At 43.1% G+C, this 19090-nt stretch overlaps 2 pseudogenes; one reads left to right on the top strand and one right to left on the bottom strand.

Annotated features, from left to right (window-relative positions):
• Positions 1–5948: 5948 nt before the first annotated feature.
• On the top strand, positions 5949–14220 carry LOC131409017 (E3 ubiquitin-protein ligase TRIM21-like; annotated as a pseudogene).
• A 3901-nt stretch (positions 14221–18121) lies between these two features.
• Positions 18122–19090, bottom strand: LOC131408700 (olfactory receptor 52B4-like; annotated as a pseudogene).

The raw sequence follows: 19090 nt of genomic DNA, 5'->3' as shown, positions 1-19090 counted from the left end.
ACTTCCTCCACCACTCATAGTCAGAGTCTTGGATTTTTTTAAATCAACTTTATTTGTGGATAAATTTAAATTTACAGGAAATTTATAGAGTTAGTGTATGGAGTTTCCATATATTCTTCACCCAGTTTTCTTAATGATAACATTGTACTTAAAAATGGTACATTTGTCAAAACTAAGGAATTAATGTTGGTACACTACTATTAACTAAAGTCCAGGTTTTATGGAATTTCAGCAGCTTTTCCACTAGTATCTGTTTTCTGTTCCAGCATCCAATGCAGGGTGCTACATTGCAATTAGTCATCACGTCTCCTTAATCTCTTCCGGTCTGTGACAGTTTTTCTGTCTTTCCTTGGTTTTCATGACCTAGAGAGTCTTGAAGAATTGGTCAGTAATTTTGTAGAAGGTCAAAGCTTTTAATACGCTCACTTCAGCCATTCCCTTTTACCTTCTCCCTAACATGGAGAGGAGGACAATGTAGAAGTGATGGGCTATACTCTGGGATGTCCTGGCTCCTATTTATTCCACTCCAGATCCCAGTGTGTCCTGCAGATTAGAGAACAGGACATTTCAAGGTTCCATCTGCTTGAGGCCATTAGTAGTTCCTGATGTTTTCTAAGTGGTTCTTCCAACCAAGAGACCAATCTCTGTCCTCCATGGGCTGCACCCCAATATAACCCTCCCCATACCTACCACACATTCTTTTTTAAATCATTGAAATTTTACAAATGTTGCAAGTTCTTATCATATTTCAGGGTCTAAAAGGAAGGAGAGAATTTTTAATGGATTCTTAACTGTTTTGTTAAATACTGTCATCTCTGAATCTTTCTTTAGCTTTTCTAGCACCTCATTCTGGGATGCTTTTAAAACTCAGAAATGTTGCTAATGCCCAGTTGTCTCTCCAATCTGGGATGGGAAAGAAAATAATAAATGGAAGTGGATGGGTGAAACCTAAAATCAATTTTATGTACTAATGAGACTCTGCCCCCATTCTACTCATTCTAAAATCTACATTATCCTATCACCTTTGAATTGGCTTACAAAATTTGGGTTCCTTTATTCACTGTGCCCCACCTACAGGTTAATCAGGGACCAGCCTCTCCTCTAGTAGCTTATGCCTCTAAAAGAGAATAAAGCAGGTGTAAAAACTAAACTGGTACATTACTGTCTAACAGACAAGAGAAAAATAGAGAAGGCATTGTATGAAAGAAGTTGATGTTTGAGTTGAGACTTTGAGGATAGGTTAATCTTAAATATATAGAAATAAGAGTCTTGCCAGGATTACAGTTAACATCCTTGTATATGGAATCAGAGCTTAAACTCCTTATTATTAAACTAGGTACCCTGTGCCAAGTACCTAGACTCTAACTGCCTCAGTATCCGCTCTATAAAATTGAGATGATAAGACTATCTGGAGAGGTGTAAATGAGATGACATACATAAAAGAACAAGCCAGTCATTTGCATGTTTGCTCTCAAATATATTCCTTGCCCCTCTTCATTGTAAGAGGTTAATCCTGAATGCTGGGTTTCCCAGGCTCCCTTGTGATCTGGTTTCTAATTGGGTTTAGGCATTGCAGATATTGGAGGAAGGTTGACCAGGTCCCCTAGATGAGCCTGAGGTAAGATTAAATTAGTGATCTTTACTCAGTTGGCAATGAGAATAAGAAAAAAGAGAAGTGAGGTAATGAGAGTTACAGGAAAGGGAAGTGAGGCAAGGAAAAACTGCAACACAATGCAATGCATTCTCACACTGGGTAATGATTCACAATGAGTTTCAAAAAGACACAGCAGATCCCTCAGCCAGTGGGTTTGCTCATCAGTAGAACTGCAAGGACTAATATCCCTTGAAGTGGTCTACAAGAGAGAAAGGAGGGGAGTTTATTTGTCCCACTCTCTCATTTTCCCATTGGTCAATGTTTCCCTCATGGGCAACTAACTCTCTGCAATTTTTCCTTATGTCATGCCTATAACTGCTGCTCAGACACCTGGATCCCATACCCTGCAGTGTGATTTTTCCTGCAAATCTGAAAGTATGTGTATGGAGTGGTGACCCACACTGGTAGGGTTATGACTAAAAGAATCAGAGGGATTCAAGAGAATCTGAGGTGTGCACAAGATTATTGTCCAATACATATATCCTGAAAGCGAGGCTGAGGGAAAATCTTCCCAATGGACAGAACTTGAAGCAAGCAGTTGTCCACTTTGATGAAAGATGAATTGATGTAGATTACGTATATACCATCTTGACTGTGTCTAACAGGTTAGTCTGTGGGTCAGAGGCTGAAAATGAACAAGACTAAAAGATTAGTAACTAAGAGTTATGGGTAGAACTATGTCTTGAACTTCTAGGAAAGGGTCTAGAGTGTGAAAATGTTTTTGTCCTGTGTGAATACCCACCAGAGAACACACATGCAGAGAAGGCACTTAATACTCAGGTAGATCAGATGACCCATCCTGTGGATGGTGATCAGCCCCTGCCCCAGTCCCCTTGTTCAATGAGATCATGTACAAGTGTCCATATCAGTAGTGGCAAACAGATAAGCCTTAGTGAGGGGAAATATATGCTCAGGAAGAGCCTCTATCCCTACTGCTATGGACACTTGTCCATAAAGGCCAACTCCGAGCCTGATTTTCACTATTTCTACAAGGGTCTAGACAGTCTTCTAATGGCACATTAGTTACATTGAACCAACAGCAATTTGTCCTCACAAAATAGGTACTATTCCAGACACAGATATGTTTTGCTTCCTACATTGCTTCTACAATGCCACCACCACCATTTTTAAAATTGCACCATAGGGGATCCCAAGAACCTCACTCGCAACCAAGGAACTGATTTTACAATCCAAGAATTCTGATAATGGGATTTCCCTGTGGAATGCACTGGTCTTACATTCTGTGTCATCAGCCAGGAAAAGTTGGCCAAAAAATTATGAGATGCCCTGCTGAAGACTCAGGTACAGCACCAGTTTGGAAACCCCACCCTATGAGATAGGAAGGTTGTCCCATAAATCTGGTACACACTTAAAATCAGCAACACTAATATTGGTGGCATTTTTTTTCATATCTAGTATACACACACTCTTCAGAGAATCAAGAGGGGAGGTGAATGTGGCCCCTGTTACCATCAAACTAGTCACTAATTCACAGAACATTTTCTTTCCAACCCAACATAGGACTTAGCTCTGTTTGGAGGGTCTAGTAAAGAAGAGAGAAGCCCGTCCACCAGAGTAAGCCAACTTGGTTCTAATAAATTGGAATGTGCAACTATCTCCTGGCCATTTCAGGCATCTTAAGCCACTGAAGAAATAGGCAAAAGATGTGGTTTCTATACTGGGTGGAATGACTTACCCCAATACCAAGGAGAACTTGGGTTGCTGGCACACAATGGGCGCAGGGAGGACTATGCCTAAAACCAAATTATACATTGGAGAGATCCTAGTTATCATTGTCTGGTAATAATGGCCAGCGCATTAAACACAGGAACATTAAGGACACTCATCCTTCAGGAATGAAGATTTGTGTCTCCTCACCAGGAAAAGAACACTGAAGTACTAAAGTACTGGCAGTGAGTGAGGGGAATTTGGAATGAGTGGCCACTTTGATCTTACAGCCAATTACCAAGTTGGGGACTGTCGTAGCTATGCATATTTTGTATTAATTGATCTGTATGCATATGATTGAACATGTACCAAAGCAACCCTGTGGTGTACGTAATAATATCCCTATTTAATAGATGAGTAAATTGAACTCAGAAGTATGGCACGTAGCTAGTAAATAACAATGTTAACATCGATACCATGGCTGCTCTGACATGAGACCCATGCTCTTTTCTACCCTTTCAACAGTGGCTTACTCCATGCCAGTAGGAAACAACACAGGGTCTACAGTGATGTGAAGAAGAGTCATTTTCTGAGTGTCTGCAGATTCACACACAAGTCTCTTCTTCCTCTGCTTTTTTTCTTTTTCTGTTTCGAGTTTGCTTTCTGGGACTACGTTCTCAGAAACAAATCTGAGTACAGTGACACCATTTGGACGTGAGATGCCACCTGATAGCCTCTCACTAAGCAAATTCTCTTAAAAACAGAACTGGAGATTTCAAAGAAACATGAAGTGTTTTTAGCTTTCCTAAATCTGTAGAAAATATCAAGCAAAGTTCAACGGATGTTTTTACTTTAAGCTATACAGGGACAAAAAAAATAAAAAGACAATGTGTGAGTTTGAAAGAATTGAGAATTCGTCTAGGCTTCTCAGCCTTCCTCTTTTTTCTTTTCTCCTCTACAGCTTGTGACCACATCACTACCAGCTGTCCCTACAGCCTCTGTTGAACTGACAGGGCAGCCTGTTATCTCTGGGCTGTCACTAAAATGAGTGTCTTCCCTGGACCTTTAACTCTCATGCAGCTGTGCTTACTATGTCACTTCAAACATCACTTCACTCCATTCAGCCTCAGTGTCCTCTCCTGTAATATGAACTTAATAACCCCTAAATTGCTAAATTGTTTTGTGGTTTAAATAATATAACTTGACATGGCAGCATTATTCACAATAGCCAAAAGGTGAAAGCCACCCAAGGGTCCATCAACAGACGAATGGATACATAAAATGTATATACATACAATGGAATATTATTCAGCCTTAAAATGAAGGAAATCCTGTCACATGCTACAACATGGATGAAACTTCAGGATGTTATGTTAAGAGAAATAAGCCAGTCACAAAAGGATAAATACTGTATGACGCCCCTTATATGAGGCACCTAGAGTAGTCAAATTCAGAGACAGAAAATAGAGTGGTGGTGCCAGGGGCAAAGAGGTGGGAGGAATAGGGAGTTATTGTTTAATGGGTAACAGAGTTTCAGTTAGCAGGATGAAAAAAGTTCTGTGAATGGATGGTGGTGATGGTTGCACAACAATGTGAATGTATTTAATGCTACTGAACTATACACTTCAATATGGCTAAGACGGTAAATTTTATGTTATGTGTATTTTACCAACACTTTAAAATAAAAATAAAAATAATAATAATAATAAAATGTAACCTGAGAAAATCCCTAGCGCAGTGACAAGCGCACAGCTGGTGCTCAGTAAATGTCAATTCCCTTCTTACTGCTCACTGGTGTGATACCTGCCTTGGGGTCATGCAGAATAAATCTTTCACTCCCTCATGTTAAAAGAACATCAAGTCTCCTGAAAAGGAGCTGTTTCTGGAAGTAGGAAGCAGATGGTGGCATGTGAGGGAGAGCTCCAGGCACCATTCTCTCCACCCAAACCTCCTTAAGAGCAGCTCCCACAGGTGGGCACAGCATGTAGGTGTGGGGTGAGGACAAGCGTCAAAGAGCATGACTGCTCCATCTAGTAGATATGATATTTCACTGTATTAGATAATGAGGACACGGGAGGGAGTGCAACGCAAGGACGAAATGCTGCAGAGCTGTCAGTCCCAGCCCCAGGAAACCCTAGTCTGGGGCATCAGAAGCTTCTGACACCTTCCATTGTCCCTCAACTGCTGCTTGTCTCCTCCCACTTCTTCTCCCCTCCCTCCCCTGCCTCCTTCAGTTTCCTTCCTCCCATTGCTCCTCCCACTCTCCTCCTCCGCCCCCTTTCTTTCAGACTTGGTTCTGATGGGAAATCAGAAGTGAAATAGGGAGCCAGCTGCCACCCCCTGAGTCCCCTGAAAAGGTGAGTGAACCTGGCTAGACCGAGCTCCCCCAGCCCTCCCTGGGGGACCTTTCTCCCCTGCCCCAGATCTGAAGAGCCCCTTCTAAACAGTCCCCGCCCCTAGAGCCTTCAGTTTCAGTTTTCTCTTCTCCTCAGCAGCGCTTGCTCACCCCAAGCCCAGGAGTTCTTCCTGCCCTGGCGGGTCTGCCTGGGAGGAGGCTGGGCTGTGAAGGGGACTTCATAAGCCACCCGGGAGGAGCTAGGGCTTCCCTGCTGCTGGCACCTGAGCTATGACGAGGATCCCGGTGAAGCTGGGAGAACCAGGACGGCGACACAGCTCAGAGCGGGGTCAGGGGAGCACAGGGTGCAGAAGCTCTGCAGTCCTTGAGACTGTCATCCCCAAAAGTTCCCCTCTGGGGATGACAGGGGCAGGGTTACTTAGGATGTTGGAAATGTGTGGGTTTCTGCCCTGGAGGAAGTGGAGACAGGTACCAGGTAGGGAGTAGCTGAGGAAAGAGCTGTAGTTCCCGTGTGTATACACACATACGCATATACGTATGTGTGTATATATGTATATATACACACACAAATATGTGTATATATATGCAGATACATATATACAGTCGTGTACCCCATAACAATGTTTCAGTCAATGATGGACTGCATATATGACAGTGGTCCCATAAGATTAGTACTATATAGCCTAGGTGTGTAGTAGGCTATCCTATCTAGGTTTGTGTAAGTATACTCTGATTGCAAAATGAAGAAATAGCCTAAGAAAGCATTTCTTAGAATGTATCTCTGTCATTAAGCGATGCATGACTGTATACTTACAAGAATATATAAGAATATAAATATTTTTATGTATATATTCATATAATATATATGTATATAACTCCTGTGATTATCACAAAGATTAATGAAGATGTATGCAAAGCCTGTAGCACCTTCTCTGGCACATGAAAGGTGCATGGTAAATGGTTGCTTTTATTGTGATTAACTTCTCAGCACAGTAGACGACTGGTGGCCTGAGAAGGGAGAAGATGGACAGGAAAAGCCTGGGCACTGAGGGTTTAAGCAGAGATAGACATGATGAAAGTAGAATTGTAAACAGCTTTATCTCTGAGGTTCTCAACAAATTTCACTGTCTCTTTGGGGACTCAGTTTCCCCTTCTGTCTGACTGGATCCATGGAGCAGAAGCTCTTGTTATTCAGGTTAATGTTCTTGTCTTTTCTTGTTTTCACCCCCTCCAGTTCACTCTCCCTCATATTTTCCTTTGATTGTTTTGTTTTTCTCACACAACCCTTCTCGTCGTCTTTCCATTTCGCCTCTCCCCACTAGGCCACTGTAAGATTTCCACAGTGCTGCTTTAATAGGAACATTTCCGCTGTGGAGTCAGCCATACCCTTGCCAATGATGTTGGAGCAGGTCACGTGCCCTATCTGCCTGGATCCCATAGTAGAGCCTGTGAGCATTGAATGTGGCCACAGCTTCTGCCACAAATGCATCTCTGAGGTTGGGAAAGATGGAGACAACGTCTGTCCCATGTGCCAGCACAACTTCATGCTCAGCAACCTCCGGCCCAATCAGCAGCTAGCCAATTGGTGGACAAACTTAGACAAATCAGCCAGGGTGACAAGAAGGGTACACAGGAGGAGCAGTGTGGGTTGCATGGAAAGAAATTTCTCACATACTGTAAGGAAGATGGGAAGATCCTTTGCTCGGTGTGTTCCCAGTCCCTTAAACACCATGACCACCACATGGTGCCTATTGAAGTAGCTGCTCAGGCGTACCAGGTGAGGCCTTAATACAGAGACATGAACAGGTAGAAAGGAGATGGGGCCCTGATAAGTGCTTTGTTCCCCAGAGCTGGGGATGGGAGAGAGTCACCTGTGGAGTTGTGGGGTTGGAGAAAGGAAGGGTGTCTCCCGCCATCCATTTCTCATTTAAGAGGAGAAGTGCAAGCTCAGCACAACCTTCTCATTCCCCAGGAACAGAGGACGTGCTCTGGGAAAATGCTGCAAGGATCATGTTTCCTTGTGGCCTCCTGGTTAATTAGGAATGGGTACTACCCCCACCCCTGCCCCCTACCAGTGTGGCTCTATTTTGTAAGAAACATCAGGCTTTATCCAAAATCTTCCCATCCACAGAATTCCTACCCCAATCAGACTCTAGTCCTTCCTCCTTCTCTGCACTCAGGCTTTTCTAAGAACCAATATGATCTTACCACACCTCATGCCTACCTGCCCTACTTCTTGGTCTGGGTGGCATTAACCTGCTATCTTTCTCTGCAGAAGAAGCTCCAGCTGGCATTAGGGAAATTGAGAAAAGATCAAAGTTGGCTAAGAAGTTGGAAGTGGATGTTGCAACAAAGAGTGCAGACTGGAAGACAAGAATCACATCCTGAAGGGAATCTTGGATCAGAAGACTGGGGAGGGACCAGGGTCCTAGACTCAAGAAAGCCCTAACTGTAGTTCTGCCTGCCTGAGGAGTGATAGAGTCAGTATATCTCACTCTCCAAGAACCAGCCATCCTTGTCTTCTGATAGAGGGAATGAAAATGTTGTAGCTCAAAGAGAACTCCCATTCAGACTCAGAGATTGAGAGTCTTAGGAGAAGGTGTTGAGGGACAAGCCATACACTAAAGCTCCTGTTCCTTGAGCCCAGTCTTAGGGGATGACAGTACTAGTCATGGGTGGTCTGGGACAGAGGTGTCCCAGGAGAAATGCCCAATGGCTAGGCCTGATGGGAAAACACAATGGCTATGAGGAACAGACTTAAGGGAACCACCAAGGCCTGAGGTAGGAAAACCAGTCTGCCCAGGTGGTTGCTTGATTGTGTTCAGATCACTGGTCCAAAGTAGAATGCAGAACTAACGCTTGTTCGTCACTGGTGATTTGGAGGTGGGGGAGGTCAGGGATCGCAGAGAAGTAGAAGGAGCTCAAGGCCCATCGATCTCATAAGAGGAACGTTTGTGAATGGAGAAGGATGATTCTGGATGTGGTGGCAAAAGGGGTCATCCTGTGTCATCGGGCAACCGTCCACTCACTAGCAGGAGAGGACAGGGAAAGAATATCCCAAGAATCCCTTTCCTCAGGAATTAGGAATGGTTTTGTGATCCTGGTTTTGAGAGGTGGCTGGGGGTGGGGACAGGTGTTACTCTCTCAGTAACTCACTGAGATGAAGACAGTGGGGCACATCTGGCTAGATACTGGCTTTTGAAAGAGGTTGAGGAAGGTCTCTGATACCACAGGCTGATGCAGCTGTGGTTGTAGGGCAGCTACAGTGTGCCCCCCACCAATCCCATTCCCCTCTTTGTCCCAGAAGCCTCACCCACCTACCTCCCCAGCAAATTGTGTATGTGTGTGTCTCTGTGTGTATTTATTCCAGAGAGCCAAAGTGGTGAGTCTACAGGAAATAGAAATAGGTAGGGACACCTCCATTCCTTTGCTTGGCAGATTTTGATAAAAACCGTGTCTCTCTTTTCAATGACACCAAAGAGGAAGGTTGAGACACACAAATTGCAGATTCATGTAGAGTTTATATGGCAGAAGAACTTCCTGACTGAAGAGGGACAGAGACAACTGCAGGAGCTGGAGAAGGAAGAGAGGAAACAGCTGAGAACCCTGGGGGAGACAGAGGCCGAGCTGACCCAGCAGAGCCAGGCCCTGTGGGAGCTGATCTCAGAGCTGGAGAGGACATATCTGGGCTCAGCGCTGGAGCTGCTGCAGGTGAGACCTGGGGACAGACCTCACTCTGAGATTCAAGAAGTAACTGAAGAAAACCAGATCTCTCTGGGGCTACCATCAGAGCAAACAGAAACCCTGTCTGGAATTTTCTTAAATAAAACAACCTGGAATTTGGATTCATGAGTGGTTTGCATTCAAGGCATGGAAAGGCACAGATTTAGGAAGGAATATTCCATGCACTAATTAAAAGAAATGTACTTCTCTGGTAGTGCCTGCTCCAAGACCTACCCGGTTCATGACCTGGAGAAAGTTCCTTAATCTTTCTGAGTATCAGATTTCTCATATGTTAAATGGATATTATAATATTACATATCTCAAATGATTTTGTGAGGATTAAACGAGAGAATCCATGAAGGCTCTTAGGTGAGTGTTGGGCCATGGTAAGGTTTTCATGAATGTAATGTAACTAAAAACACTGAACTAAAAATTAAGAGAGAGTAATCCAACCCCAGCCCTGCCACCAATTCTCTTCTTAACCCTAGGTTAAGTCATTTTCCTTTCCTAGAACTAATTTCTCCGTTGTTTTTTTTTTTTTTTTTTTTTTTTTTTTTTTTGTGAGGAGATCAGCCCTGAGCTAACATCCGCCAATCCTCCTCTTTTTTTTGCTGAGGAAGACGGCCCTGGGCTAACATCGGTGCCCATCTTCCTCCACTTTATATGGGACGCCGCCACAGCATGGCTTACCAAGCAGTGCGTCAGTGCGCGCCCGGGATCCGAACCAGCGAACCCCGGGCCGCCGCAGCGGAGCGCGCGCACTTAACTGCTTGCGCCACCGGGCCAGCCCCTAATTTCTCCGTTTTTGAAACAAGGGGGAGACAATGGGATAAACAACAAGGGTTCCCCAAACTTTAATCATAAATGTGTCATCTTTACATTTTCTGCTACTTCTGTGAACTACCCAAATGACTTGAGCATGTTCTTTTTCTTTAAATTGTCTCACTCTATTGCTTGAATAAATTTACATTAAAAGGAAATTTGTCATAAGCAATAGTAGCCAAAAAATCATGTCTTGATATGTTACTGATATTTTTCCTAATTTATTTCATGACAATAGTAATAATAACTGCAAATTCTTAAATAGCACACATTACATGCCAGGCATTCAATCCCTCATGACAATGCAGTGGTTGGGTACCACTATTGTCCCTACTCCATAGGTGACAAAACCAAGGCGCAGAGATGTTGAGACTTAATGAGAGACTAAAGCTAAGTAGTTACTAAGTTAGAGCTAAGATTAAAATAAGTACATAACTATTTTTTAAAACTTCGTTGGTGTATGTTCTACTTGAGGTCACCTCACATACGCCCATGATATGTCTGCCTCACTTGGGGAAACTATGGACAAGATGGCCTCCAAGTCCCCTCTGCTGTAACATTCTATGGTTCTGCTTTTCCCACCCCTTTTCACTGTCTCCCAGTCAGATGTGGTCATGAAGCCATTTCTTTCTGGTTTGTGCAAAGCTGACTAGATTGACTTGACTTGGCAGGCTCTCTCCTTCTCGTTATCTAAATCTCACTTCTGCCCAACATGGAGTCAAGCTTTCTAAGGCACATTTGACTGGGCCTAGGAGCCTGCCAGTTCCCAGGTGAGGGCTCCTAACTCCTGCAGCAGAATACCCTCAAATTATTTGATTTCACATACATGAGGGGGCAACATCAACTACAGCACAGGACAGAGCTTTAACTAACCAGCCTTTCTTTCCCAGACCACTCAAGCCCACAAAAGAGAGAGAGCAGTTTCTGTGCATCCTGGCTTGGCCATTCTTTCCCTGTGACTGTCTCTGGGCCTCAGCCAGGCTGGGCTATTTACCCCTTTCCCTTCTCTTCCCCCACCTCTCCCCAAGAATCTGGTCTTTCTGCTTTGTTTTCTGAGTCAGAGTTCTTAACTTTATCATCCTTCCCCTGCTTTAGGTCACACCCATGCTGGGTTTCTGGTTACCCCACAAGCCTCCACACATCCCTTCTGCTCCAAGTTGGTCAGGATGTCTTTTGGGCCTTGGCCGAGAAGAAGGGGTTAGAGCAGTGTCCTATGGACCTTAGGGGGGCATCGCATCACCCACAGGACTCAAGTCTCAATGGTAAACCAGTGATTCCAGAACTTACTCTCTGTCTCTTTTCTCCTCAGGTGGTGAAAAGTGTCCTGGAAAGGTAAGGAGGGGTTTTCTTTGGTAGAGGAGGTGCAACAGGAAGCATGTGTACCTGTGATTAAGGTTATTGATTTAGAGAAACATGCACTGATGTTTTCCCCATACTTGTCCTTATTCTCAAAGACCCAATCCTCCATAAAATGTTTTCTGATCTCAGAAGGCTAATTGATGAACACCTCTGTTGGTGAGTTGCCCAAAGTAATTGAACTGGAACATCTTCACAAAGCGAAGCTCTGAAAAATAGGCAAATTCTGGGAAGTTCTGAGTCTACAGCCTGCTGGGACTCCTTCTTTAAAAAGACTTTAACCAGTGACAAACCTCCCAGAAAGAGTCCTGAGTAAGACCCATGGCATAGGTGAGGCTCCTTGAGGTACCTCAGGGAAGTGATTCAGCCTACTTCAGATGCCTTGCCTGTGAATGAAACAGAAAGTGCTTGTGTGGTGACCTGAGGCTTGAAGAGGAGATATAGAGTATCCACATGCTGCAGAGGCCCATGTAGCCAGGAAGGCCTGGATAGGAACTAAATCCTACCTCTTTTTGCCTCCCTCCGCCAGGGATCCTAACATAGAAGACATTTGTAAATTTACATTGAATTAAATTATCAGTCATCCTCAAGGGCTATAGTGTTAGGGTTCTGGGAGGATGGGGTAGAAGTTGGGGACGGGGTCTCTAACTCTATTTCCCTCCAGGAGTGAGTCCTGGAACCTGAAAAAGCTGAACATTGTCTCCCCGGACCTGAGGAGTGTGTGCTGTGTGCCCGGGCTGCCGAGGATTCTGAGGAAATATGGAGGTAAGACGAGTGCCAGGAGTGTGGGACTAGCCTGCTGGGGAGCAAACAGGGACAACAAGGGTGCAGAGTATGTCCCAGGGTCCAGAAGAGATGGCAGGTCAGAATAGGTGGGGCAGGAATGGAGATAGGGAAAGTGGTTCCCTCAAATGGCAGGGCAAGAGCCAGAGCTGGCTGGGGGGTCATTTCCTCAGACAGTGAGGCTCAGGGTCACCCCTCATCCTCATCCCCCCACAGGCACAGGGTTACAGACTCCTCACACTCTCCAGGCTTGACTGTGGTCCCCTTTTTGCAATACACATCACTCTGGATCCACACACAGCCAATCCGTGGCTCGTCCTTTCAGAGGATCGGAGACAAGTGATGCTTGGAACCACCCGACAGAAAGTGCCTGAAAATAAGGAGAGATTTGATACTTATCGCATGGTCCTGGGTGCCCAGCACTTCAACTCTGGAAAACATTATTGGGCGGTAGATGTGACAGGAACAGAGGCCTGGGATCTGGGGGTTTGTAGAGACTCGGTGAAGAGGAAGGGGTATTTTAGGATCAGCCCCAAGAATGGCTTCTGGACAATTAGGCTGTTTAAGAAACAAAAATATAAGGCTGTCACGAACCCCCAGACACCCCTCCACCTTCAGGTGCCTCCACGCCAAATTGGGATCTTTCTAGACTATAAGACCAGCACTGTCTCTTTCTATAATATCACTGACCGTGGGTCCCTCATCTATACCTTCTATGAATGTGCCTTTGGTGGACCTCTGCTGGACCTCTGTGGCCTGTCTTCGGTCCTGCTTTCAACGTCAGGGGAAAAAACATGGCCCCTCTGACTCTCTGTCCAGTGAGGATGGGATGGTAGGGATCCACTGACTGTAGATGGCTCTCTCTGGATACTGACACCCCCTCTGTTGGTACCCCTTCTCAGCCACTGACACTGCCTCATTTTCCCATGAATTCTGAACCACCTTTGTGTCTCCAGAGGGGTCAGGTTCCAGCAAGCACAGTTGGCAAGGAGGTCACTGAAAGTCTATGTCAAATGACCTTCAATGTCAATATTCCTTCCCTAGATTGCTTTGTGATTCCCTCCATGAAACAAACTACTGACATTTGGCCCAAATTCATCTGTATCAACCAAAACATCTTTCTGCCTTCTTTATGTGACTCAACTTTTGTTTTCTCCTCTCCTTCACTAGGCCTGTGGTCAGATCTCTATTATCTATCTTGCATGGTTTGCAAAAGGGCTTCCTAAAGAATTTGGGCCTCTGTCTATCCCATTCAATCCTTGTTCTCATAGTTCTTGTGCACATCTAAGAGTATCTTTCCAGCATACGCACATCTGATCATAAGTGGCCCCACACTGCCTATAGAAAAATAGCCATACTTTTAAAAATAAAGGCGAATTATGCGTGCCTTAGATCACTATGTTAAATTTCCAGCCTGCTATGCCTCCCCCATTCACACCATTATCTCCCAATCACATCTTGTTGATAATGGAGTTGGTTAAAGAGCATATCAATCTAAATGGTGTGATGGTTTTCTCATCTGTCACCCTGCCTAGGCTATAAGCCCCCATTTTTTCAATCAGAAACTCATCTAGATGTTACCGTGAAGGTATTTTGTAGATGTTTTTAAAGTCCATAATCATTTCTTTAAGTAAGTGAGACTGAATTAGGCCCACCCAGCTTATCTAGGACAATCCAGTGAAAGGCCATAAAAGCAGAACTGAGGTCTCCACCTGTGAATAGCACCCTCAGCTCCTGCCCAAGAGTTCCAGCTTGCCCTTCCTGATTTAGGATTTGCCTCAGATTTAGGATTTGCCTTGCCAGCCCCCACAATTGTGTAATCAAATCCCTTGCAATAAATCTCTCAATATTTATCTCCTTCTAGTTCTGCTTCTCCAATTGAACCTGATTGGTATGAAGGCCAGGAGTAAGGTAACAGCATCACCTAGTGACAGCAAACACCTTCTTGAGTTTAAGTTTTTAAGGTTGGAACAATGAAGCTCTACACCTGAGCCAATAGGAGGCTGTGAGAGAGCCATATCCTTCCAGGAACCCTGATTCCTTATCTAAAATAGGATATCAGGTAGCCCTTAGCGTATCTGCTAAATATTTCATGAGAAATTTAGATACTGTACAAAGATGTAAGTGACCTTGAAAAGAGCTTATTGATAAAAGTTGTTTCTAGTTCATCTAGGGGTGAGTAATGGTCTGTCTTAACACTGGACAGAAAGAAGGTACTTTGAAGGAAGAATAAAAAGAACAGAATCCTCAGGCAAACTGACAACATTACAGAGCTAAATCAATACAAATTGGCAAAGTCCACCAGTGTCTTGGTCATAAACTGGAGGAAGAATATGGACGAGAACTCAGTCCTATATGAATGGGGATGTGCTGGGGAATGGTTGGATTCTGCATGTTAGGGTCATGGAGAAATATTTTTAGAAAGAAGGGTAAATAATAAACTAATTTTTCTGCTTCTCTGTGTCTCTGCCTTGGGGTTGACCAATGTAAATGATGGTTTGTTCCCTTTAATTGATATACTGCTGAGAGGGGATTACTATAATAATAAATTTAAATACTCTTACTTCTCAAAATGTGAATACTTTGGCATATGAGGTTACCCTGATACTCGGAGATGTACATTGTGTAGATGACATACTACTATCCCCTTGGACTCCACCAAAAGAAATTAAGTAGTAGATATTTCATAGTATCTCGACTTTTATCCCCACCAATAATTACTAACAAGTGATTTAGACACACCCCTGCATGTCACACAAAGATTCTCCTGAATGGGGCCTGCCCAGTGACCTAGTGGTTGAATTCGGCACGCTCTGCTTTGGCAGCCCGGGTTTGGTTCCCTGGCACAGACCTAATCCACTTGTCAGAGGCCATGCCGTGGTGTTGACCCACATACAAAGTAGAGAAAGGTTGGCAACAGATGTCAGCTCGGCAAATCATCCTCGGGAAAAAAAAAAATTCTTCTGAGAAATGAGAGAAGAGTCTACCAGCACCAATTGCGATTTTGATTAATATGTCCTTTAAAATGGAAATGAGTTCTGTCGACTTTAGTGATATTTGATTCTACGACTTCTTTTGAATTAGAAGAGGCAGAAATTAATACACCAAAATGTTAAAGATAAGCTAAGGCAAAAAGAAGTTAGATTGATTCACTGCTTACTCTGTCATGCATTTTCAAGATCCTGCTTATACTTTATATTTTTTCTATCACAGCTGTGTGATACAGGTATAATCAAGAAACTTAAAGATTATGCTGCCCCTCCCTTTTTATATTTTAACTTTTTTGAGCTTTATTGTGGTATAATTGACAAATAAAAGTTGTTTACATTAAAGGTGTACACTTAAATATATATGTATACTTCGTGAAATGATTACCACAATCAAGCTAATTAACACATCCATCACCTCACATAGTTACCTTTTGTGTGTGTAGAGTGAGAACACTTAAGATCAACTCTCTATCCAAATTTCAAGTATATAATTCCATATTAACTGTAGTAACTATGCTGTACATTAGATTCTCAGAGCTTATTCATCTTGTAACTGAAAGTTTGTACCCTTCGACCAATATCTCCCTATTTCCCCCACCCCTGTGGCCCTGGCAACCACCGTTCTACTCTCTACATCTATGAGTTCAACTTCTTTAGATTCCATATATAAGAGAGATCATACAATATTTGTCTTTCTGTATCTGGCTTATTTAACTTAGTATAATATCCTCCAGGATAATCCATGTTGTCACAAATGGCAAGATTTCCTTTATATGGTGGACTAATATTTCATTGTGTATAGGTACCACATTGTCTTTTTTTCTACAGCTTTCTTGAGATATATTTGACATATAACATTTTATGTTTAAGATGTACAACATAATGATTTTATGTACATATATATTGCAAGACGATCACCACAATAAAGTTAGTTAACGCATCCATCACCTCACATAGTAATATTTGTGTGTGTGTGTGGTGAGAAATTTTAAGATCTACTCTCTTGGCAACGTTCAAATATAAAATACGGTATTATTAACTATAGTCATCATGCTGTACATTACATGCCCAGAACTTATTCATCTTATAACCAGAAGTTTGTACCCTTTGACCACCTTCACCCATTTCCCCCACCTCCCACCCCTCACCTCTGGTAACTACCAATCTATTCTGTTTCTGTGAGTTCAGTTTTTTGAGATTCCACATATAAGTGAAATCATACAGTATGTGTCTTTATCTGTCTGATTTATTTCACTTAGCATAATGCCCTCAAGCTTAATCCATGTTGCCACAAATGGCAGGATTTCCTTCTTTTTTATAGCTAATAGTATTCCGTTATATATATCACATTTTCTTTATCCATTCATCCGTCAATGGACACATAAGTTGTTTCCATGTCTTGGCTTTTGTGAATATTGCTGCAACGAACATGGAGGTGCAGAAATCTCTTCAAGATAGTGATTTCATTTCCTTCAGATATATACCCAGAAATGAGATTGCTGGATCATATGGCAGTTCTATTTTTAACTTTTTGAAGACCTCTAGACTATTTTCCGTAGTCACTTCACCAATTTACGTTCCCACTGACAGTGCAGAAGGGTTCCCTTTTCGCCACATCCTTGCCAGCACTTGTTATCTCTCTCTTTTTGATAATAGCCATTCTAACAGATGTGAGGCGAGATCTCATTGTGGTTTTGATTTGCATTTCCCTGATACCTAGTGATGTTAAGAGCCTTTTCATGTACCTGTTGGCCATTTGTATGACTTTTTTGAGAAATATCTCTTCAGGTCCTTGGACCATTTTTTAATCAGGTTATTTGTTTTTTTCCTATTGAGTTGTATGGGTTCCTTATATATTTTAGATATTAACCCCTTACTGGACATATGATTTGCAAATATTTTCTCCCATTCCATATGTTGCCTTTTCATTTTGTTTGTGGTATCCTTTGCTGTGCAGAAGCTCTTTAGCTTGATGTAGTCCCACTTGTTTATTTTGCTTTTGTTGCCTGTGCTTTTCGTGTGATACCCAAAAAATTATTGCCAAAACCAATGCCATGGAGCTTTTCCATATGGTTTCTTCTAGGAGTTCTATGGTTTCAGATCTTACATTTGAGTCTTTAATTCATTTCAGCTTAATTTTTGTGTATGGTATAAGCTAAAGGTCCAATTATATTCTTTTGCATGTGGACATCCAGTTTATCTAACACCATTTATTTAAGAGACTATCCTTTCCTCTTTTTGTATTCTTTGACACCCTTGTCAAAGATTAGTGGACCTTATATGCATGGGTTTATTTTTGTCCTCTATTCTGTTACGTTGGTCCCATCTCTACTTCAAAATAAGTGTTTTTTTACTATCAAGTGTATACATGATTAAATTAATATATATTCTGTCTAGACGTTTTCACTGTCCTAAATAAGTTCATTGTAGGAAATAATTCTCATTGTTCAATATGATTTAATTTGGTTTTGATATACTTATTTTTCTGGGACCGTACACATGTGCTAAGAGTCTCTAAGAGATTAAGTTACTTCCCCAACACATCATTTTTGGTGAAGCCAGGATTGAGATCTAATTCTGATCCAAAAGCTCATACTCTTTTCTAAACACCACCCTTCTCAAGGTAACATGGCAATCTATCCTTCAAAGTCATGACAAATCACTTTGTTCACAGTCAGCGGAAACTTTAGTTCATAGGTCTCTAAAAGTAGGCAAAAAAAATGTGAGAGCCTACGTTGGTAAACATATCACCTGATCAGTCACACAAACTCAGCAGTGTTTCCACTGTGAAAACAAAGTACTGACCACATGCTCTTGAATCTCCCTAGTCTTGACGCCATAAATTATGGGGTTCAGCATGCGAGGGGCTTCATGCAGACACTGGCCAGAAAGATGTGAGTATGGAGAGGAACATGATGCCCAAACTGCTGGGTAATTATCGTAAAAATACCAGGCAAGTAGAACATGGAAATGACCCCAAAGTGGGAGCCCCATGTGCGCAGGGCCTTTTGCCAAGCTCATCGGGAAGGAAGGCAGAAGAGAGCATTGAGGATAAGGGTGTAGGAAACCAAGATGAGAAAGGCATCTAGCACTACAGCTGAGAGAAGGACAAGCAAGCCATACCAGACATTGACACGCATATCAGCACAAGCAAACTTGGCAACAGCCATGTGCTCATGGTAGGTATGTGGTAGCACATTGCTATGGCAGAAAGGCAGTCTCTTCACCAGGAACACCTCTGGGAGTATCACAGAAAAGCTTCTCAGGACCACAGCCAGGCCAACTCTCATGATTACTGCATGACAGAGCACTGTGGTATAGCGCAGTGGGTCACAGATGGCCACGTAGCAGTCAAATGCCATGGCCCACAGAATCCCTGATATAGCAATGAAGGTGGCATGGATAAATAAAGAAGATTTTGGTGACACAGCCATCAAGGGAGATCTCCCCAGGATGGAACCAGAATATGGCCAGGGCTTTGGAAACGGTGGTAGTGGACAGACGAGGTCAGCCACAGCCAGCATGCAGAGGAAGAGGTACACGGGTTCATGGAGCCTGTGCTCAGTGATGACGATGAAAACAAGGAGGCTATTCCCAAGAAAAGCAACAAGGTAGGAAATAAAGAAGGGGAAAGAGATCCATGTGTGCTGGTCTTCCAGGCCAGGGATGCCCAGAAGAATGAAGAGCAAGTGCCTGGTACTAGTGTGGTTGGGGGTTGCCATGCCCAGGACACATCAC

The sequence above is a fragment of the Diceros bicornis genome, chromosome 7 (genome assembly GCF_020826845.1).
Source record: "Diceros bicornis minor isolate mBicDic1 chromosome 7, mDicBic1.mat.cur, whole genome shotgun sequence".
Lineage (NCBI taxonomy): Eukaryota > Metazoa > Chordata > Mammalia > Perissodactyla > Rhinocerotidae > Diceros > Diceros bicornis.
This window is presented reverse-complemented; position numbering and strand designations above follow the sequence as displayed.